Here is a 7,043-nt window from a genome sequence, read left to right as displayed (position 1 = left end):
ATATATGCCTATCGGGTGTTGCAGTTCCGACGGTTCTAAATCGTAGGCCAGTAAACGCAATTGATCTGCATTAGCTTTTAGAAAAATAAATGAATACGAAGAAAATAGTTCATTTCACTTTTTACTTTTTGCTTTTGCCGGATTGCCAACAATGTGCCAATCCGGCTACAAAATTGACGATCGTGCCTAGTCATACCTTTTACACAAATTCTACATAGAACATGATATTACGATCACCCCATGTTTGAAAACGAAAAACTAAATCCCAGATTCATAAACTACGATTGAAATTGTTTACCGCGCCTGGAACTGTAGAATACTTACCACATACATTGCATTGTTGCGCGTTGATGACTGTAATTTTCTTCAAGCAGTAGATAGCCTCAAGGTCTACTTTCCACCATTGGTTTTGGCCGCCAGCTTTAACATAAATAGTCATTTATGCAGATTTAAATTTCCGTTTCCTCAATTGTAACATAATAGCTCTGAAAAAAAGTGGAAATCTTCAAGCCTTTCAGACATTTGCTAATGATTTGCCACTGCGTCACTTTAATCATGCATTAGGCCCGCAGCTTTAATTTGGGACACGAATGTCGCACAGAAATAAAATGACCCTTGATTGGCAAAAAAAGTAAGAGGGAAAATTTGCACTCGGTTTTCCATTTCGTATAAACACTGTATGCTTAGGGTGTTACCTCCCGAGTGAAAGTTGGAAATAATCACTCGGTTGGGACTCGACCCACGACCTCCCGCTTTCTAGTGCAGATGTCCTACCACTCGACCACCGAGCTAACGGGATCGGTTGGCTGATTCGAATCCAATGTACATAGCAGCGGGTACCGCATAAACTATTATAAGATGGATTTTTGCGTCGAGTCCCACCCGAGTGATTTTTCCCCCCAACTTTCACTCGGGAGGTAACTCACTGAGTATACAGTGTTTAAACGTCGGTGAAGGGCAAAACCTAATTTGATTTATATCACCCCGACGCAAAATTCGACCTGATAACTTAGGCTTTATTAATAACAATTATATATTGATTGTATTATTGTTCCTTGAATCTGCAAAAAGCCGATTTTTTTTTTCATTTCTTGTATACTTGTTTTACACATTATACGTTCGTTCAAAGCCGCGCCAACAAAAAGAGCTGAAAAGGTAACAATGAAGACGAAGGAAGGAAATGAAACCTGTATAGACATTAATATATGTTCCAGTTACAAAAAAAAAGTGAAAACAAATAATAATTTTACCCGTGTGGCTAATGCTTCCCCGATTGCCATCTACTGCATTAGACGCAGGCAAATCAACATGGGCGTAATTTGTTCTCTGATCAGTCGGCTTGTTCCGCAGATCGAGGGCCAGACCTGTGTAGAAAATTGTTATTAAACAGTGTTCATATTTTCACTTTATATTAGAATGCACTTTAAACCTTACAATCAAGAAAAGGCGGTTTCGTAAAGCCAAATTTTCATCATTTAGACATTATCAAAGTGGCAGTACACCATCAAACGATGAACTTATTTTAAAGTCATGTTCTTCTAGAATATTGAACATAATTATGAATGATTGCAGGCGCCTGTCAATCAAATGTGTTGTACTGTGTAAACGAGTATGTGACTTTTTTGTTTCAGATTTTTTTCCACCGTAGAATTGAAATATCATTTTGTGGAGAGACTTGCCATAGTCCCCCTTTTTCAGGTGTTTAGAACGTCACAAGTTAATTTCTTAAGTTTTACACATTTTGAATGATTCCTTGACAAGTAGAAGTTCTCCTCCACTTCTGCACAGCGTGTACAAGTTATTGAGAATAATATTAATAGCATATAGATCATGGCACAAGCAGGACATTTTGACATTAAACCCTTATAAAATAATACCTTCCATTCCCAGCTTTTGTTTTGAATTCATTGTGAATCACAGAGCTGTGAGGCAAATTCACCTTTACTGGCGGTTGCTGGCATTATTGATTTCCAAAGTAGACTACACCAACCCCCAGGCCCAGCCCCTACCCCCCCCCCCCCCATCAGTGACTGGACTCTAAAAACTGTGTTAAACACAATTAAACACAATTTTGCTATCACTTTGTAAACATGTTTAGATGCTAAACATTATGTGTTCAATTCCTTAACATCAATGTTCAATTGCTAAACACTATCCATCCTCACTCTAAACATGATTAGTATGTAAACATGTTTACAAACTGATAGCGAAAAAGTGTTTAGAAAAGTGTTTAATTGCTAAACACAGTTTTTACAGTGTGATGTTTTCTACTCTACAAAAACCGCGTTTAGCAATTAAACACTTTGCTAAACATGTCCTTGCTATCAGCTTGTTAAGGTGTTTAAGTACTAACATGTTGGAGAATGGATGGATCGTGTTTAGCAATTGAACATTGATGTTACACATTCTAAACATTTTACAAAGTGATAGCAATATTGTGTTTAATCGGAATAATTACTGTACTAATTGTCAAAATAGTGACATCTGTCACTACCTATAAGCCCTGCTTGTGAGGGGTATTAAAAGAAAAACTGAGTCTGTTTACAATGTTCAACATGATTTTATGCGGATGGTTTTCACATGATGCATCATAACATTTCCTCAATCGGAAGATAGATTTCGGGGAAGAATCAGGTTTATCCGTAAGCTACCCAAAAATAACAGGGCTATTTCATTAATTCCAAATTGTGTACTATAATTCTTCAACTTGTCCACAACCAACTGATTTAGATAAACACGATTTATATCTGTGTTTCTTCTACTGTATTTAACTTGGTGCGTTGTTGGCCTTTTGTTAATAAAATGAAAATTGTTTTGTCAACTATTAAGGGAATAAATGTGTGTTCGGGAGGAATTATGAGTAATTTCATGTAAATACTTCATATAAGTGTTCACGCTCAAAAAAAAATTCGAAATTTTTAAACCTTGTGGGATAAAAGGACTTAGGGAGCAAGTAACCAAAATAGACTTTTCGAAATTGTATTTTGCCCGTTGCCATGGTTACCGGCCATTATGTGTTTTGGCCATATTTGGGCAATTTTGAGGCTGCAAAAATTCATTTTTTGCGTTATTTTCAAAGGTCATCAAGCCAAACTGCGAAGTAATGTCACAAAAGTAACTATAACACGACAAAGTATCATCCTTACCCGTACAAGAAAAAAATAGAATAACTTCTGAAAAATCTCCTTTATATTAGTGTGGCCATGTTGACTAGTGATGACAGTTTGGAAGAGACTCAAAATGTCATGCTGATTACGAAATTACGATTTTAGAGGGCATAGGAGCACCCACAATAGTACTATATTCGACTTTATAATTATATGCTTTATCTGACCATATTTACACGTAGGGCCATTCAATCAATCAAAATAGATGCCTTTTTGAGTTTTCACTATAGTTTTTTTAAGGTACATGTATTTTAATATAAAAATATGAGTTATTTGCTCTCGTAATCGCCAAATCACTTCTCTGTATTGAAAATAATAAAATAAATGCAATTTTGTTAAGTTAAAACAATTACAGTATTGTGTATATGTACCATGTACATGTTTTAATATTACACCCCCGCACTTTCCAGATATTCCATATCACTCCCACGTTGACAAAAAAAATAGCCAAACTTACATAGTGCATATCAATATGTGGACTTTCCGCAAGGCAATATGTAACCTTAACAATAATACATATTCTGTACAGTTCTTTGGGAGGGGGAGGGGTTGTTGCTCATAATGAGCACTGGGGTAGGAAGAGGGATGGCAGGGGGTGGGCTGTGAGACGGGTACACCTGTTGCAAATTCACTTGCAAATTGATACCTATTAACAATATTAATAGGGCAAATACATGCGGAAATCAAAATCTGAATTTGGTGGCAAGGGAAGGGGCGGGGCCTATCTGGGAGGGAAGGACTGGACATTTTCTCATTTGAATAATGGTGTATTTCAATCAGAGGACAATGGATACGGCCTTTATTATTCATTGCGGCTTGCAAACACATGAGTTTTGCCCATGTGACAATGATTTTACCAACAATGCAAAGTTATTGGTGGGTGGTCACACCCCACCCTCAACCCCAAGCAATGCCCCCGGGGATGGGGGAAGGGGATGCTTTGAAAAGGAAGTATGTTATTTCTTAAGTGTTCACTTGCATATTATTTATTTACATTTGTTTCGTTATGCAACATACAGTTCAAAATTCGGTGGCACAGGGGGATTGGGCGGGGCTTAACCAGGTGTGTGTGTGTGTGTGTGTGTGTGGGGGGGGGGGTACACGAGCTACTATTCATCCAATTGTCTTAAAAAGATAAACAATCTGATTCTGTTTGTGAGAAATGTGCTAGATTCATGAACAATAACAATTATACAAGTTATTACTCAAAACAAAGGAAAACACTGAAAATACACTTTTAAAGGTTTTTGTGAAATTTAACATTTTTGGAGCGCTACTGCATATAGGCTAAACATTAACCCAAAATGTTCTCACAAATATGAAAAGATCAATGTCTGAACCAACCATAGCCGAAGGGAAATTATTCTGAGTGTCCAGGCAAGTGCAAAATGGGGTAAAAAAATGCAATTTTGCTAGTTGCAAAAACATGCTGTATTATAGGTCCTAACAATAATATAGAGGAGATTTTAAGAAGTGTTTCTTTTTTTTCTTGTAAGGGTAAGGATAATACTTTGTCGTGATATAGTTACTTTTGTGACTTTACTTCGCAGTTTGGCTTGATGACCTTTGAAAATAACGCAGTCTCAAAATTGCCCCAAAATGGCCAAATGGCCCGTATTTTGGTTACTTGCTCCAAAGTCCTTTCATCCCAGAAAGTTTAAAAAAAAATCGAGCGTGGACATTTACACCAAATGACTCTTATAACCTCTCTTTAAGTTCAGTAGGAGTCTGGAAAGGTGGTAATGACCGTCGGCTTCGCCTCGGGTAATTATCAACCATGCAGACTCCCTCCTGTATTCGCGCGCCGACGACGCCTGACGCTCACGCGAAGACGCGGTTGCTATAGCTTTTGCACACTCAGGAAGTCGTGCGTACTTTGCGTACGAACCAGTACAGTACAGTACGCGCACGCTGTGTCCCCCGTCCACGGAGCTCAAAAACGCGCCCTCTTTTGTTCGCGCACGGAGCCCATTGCGCATGCATACGTGAGGAATGTGAACGTTCAACCAATGAAACATTGAAATAATATTACTAACGCGTTTGTATTGTAACACGAGGCCCAATAATTCACTGAAGTCTTTTAGGGTGTTTCTTTCCGTGTAACCAACAGCAGGAAACCAGGCCAAAACGTAAATGCAAACTATTTGATATCATTTTTTTAGGGGTAGGCCCACGTTGACACTTAATTCGGTGTGTTCAATATACTGAACGAATCGTGACCACGCGTCGCTAGATGCACAGGCATAAGCTTTTGTGTAAAAAATGATAATAAAAACTCAAATTGTAAACAATGAGATTTTAAAGATTTTGCAATTTGCAATTTGTGCATTTTGTTCGTTTGAAGCAACACAAGTGTTCAAAATCGAATAAAGGATACTGAACAACTAACCTGATGAAGTTTCAACTCAGCTTCAGCTGTATATTCCGAGAAAAACAGCATTTTAGGCTACTTTTTATAGGATCTCAATTTCAAATCAAAAGTTGCTGAATCATGTTTTGAATTGTTTTGAATTTCAGCTATACACGATGTCGCGCACTGATGATCCGACGAATTATAGCAACCGCGCGCATGTGTGTCGTGCCAATGCTTGCGCGCTCTTCGCCGAATAACAAAACTACTAATTAAACATTTTCCTACAGTGCGTCTTAAGACGCACCGTTGGAAAGGCCTTCTTTTGCTGGTTTCTTCAAAATGACAGCTTGCCAGAAAGAATAATTTCACAGGGAGTTTAGTCCACTATCTTTCAACCAATATGTTTTTCAACAATAAATACGCCAGTTACTTTTCAGATGGCTGCAAATGATGGACTATAGCTTTAAGAGAATGGTCCATAAATACAGAGTTTCAAAACTAAACGCAACAATAACCTCTATCAAGTTTTTAAGTACAATGCTCGATTTTATGGTTGTTTAAATTTAAAAGGTAAAACCAGGCCTTGAAAACTACTCAGTAGGGCTGAGGTGTAGTACAAAAAGGAAAACCTCAGTATTAAAATGATCAGCTTATTTTTTGAAGGTTTCACAGGTTGCATCATAAATCACAAAGTAATTTGTGCATTGTAGGTGGAGTGCTGTACATGAATAATTCTGGAATTGGAAGACAGACTTCGGGGAAGAATCAGGTTATCAATTACAAAAATCACAACCTGTATAACAGACTGATTCCATTATCGTCCATGCATGTGTAATTGTGTATATACACCGAACAGATTGACATATTTAACAGGATTTATTTCCGTGTTTCTTTTGTAGGTAGACCAGTAGCCACCCTGCTGCGATTGTTGGCCTTTTTGAAACCCAAAACGGAGTTGTGTGGGTTAATTAAAATGAATTTTGTTTTAATAAACAATCTACGACCAATGCTGAAGCCGCTATGAATCTGTACGTGCACACAAACATGCCTGGGGCTTAAATATAATATATAGCCACCATTGAAAGTACTTGAATATTGAATTATGTATTTGACAATTCATTATTTTCATCAGAGATTTGAGGGCCAAAAATGGGCTTATAACGAATTTGGCGTGCATGCGTCGTTCGAACCCCACCGATCACGACCGAGTCAAGCGAAAATTCCGAGCAGTGGCACAGTTGCCATAGGGTTGAAATGGCCTTCATCATAAAAATATTAATATTGCAATATGACAAGTTTATTTCCGGGTAGCCATTTTGACGGACTAAATTCACTTTAAATCTTACCTTTTTTGTGGAGTAAAACGACACACAAGAACAAGGCCAGCAGTACGGCGTCTCTTAGGCGGCACATGCACGATGACGCCATGTCCTGATCTACAAGTGGATGTTTCCTTTTCTCATGGGCGATTATTGCGATCAGTACTGTAGAAGGATCCAGGAAGTTGTGACGATCCCTGTGTG

This window comes from Patiria miniata, unplaced genomic scaffold (assembly GCF_015706575.1).
Source record: "Patiria miniata isolate m_02_andy unplaced genomic scaffold, ASM1570657v1 HiC_scaffold_3, whole genome shotgun sequence".
In the NCBI taxonomy this organism is placed as follows: domain Eukaryota; kingdom Metazoa; phylum Echinodermata; class Asteroidea; order Valvatida; family Asterinidae; genus Patiria; species Patiria miniata.
The sequence above is the reverse complement of the archived record's forward strand: the minus strand, read 5'-3'. Positions refer to the sequence as shown.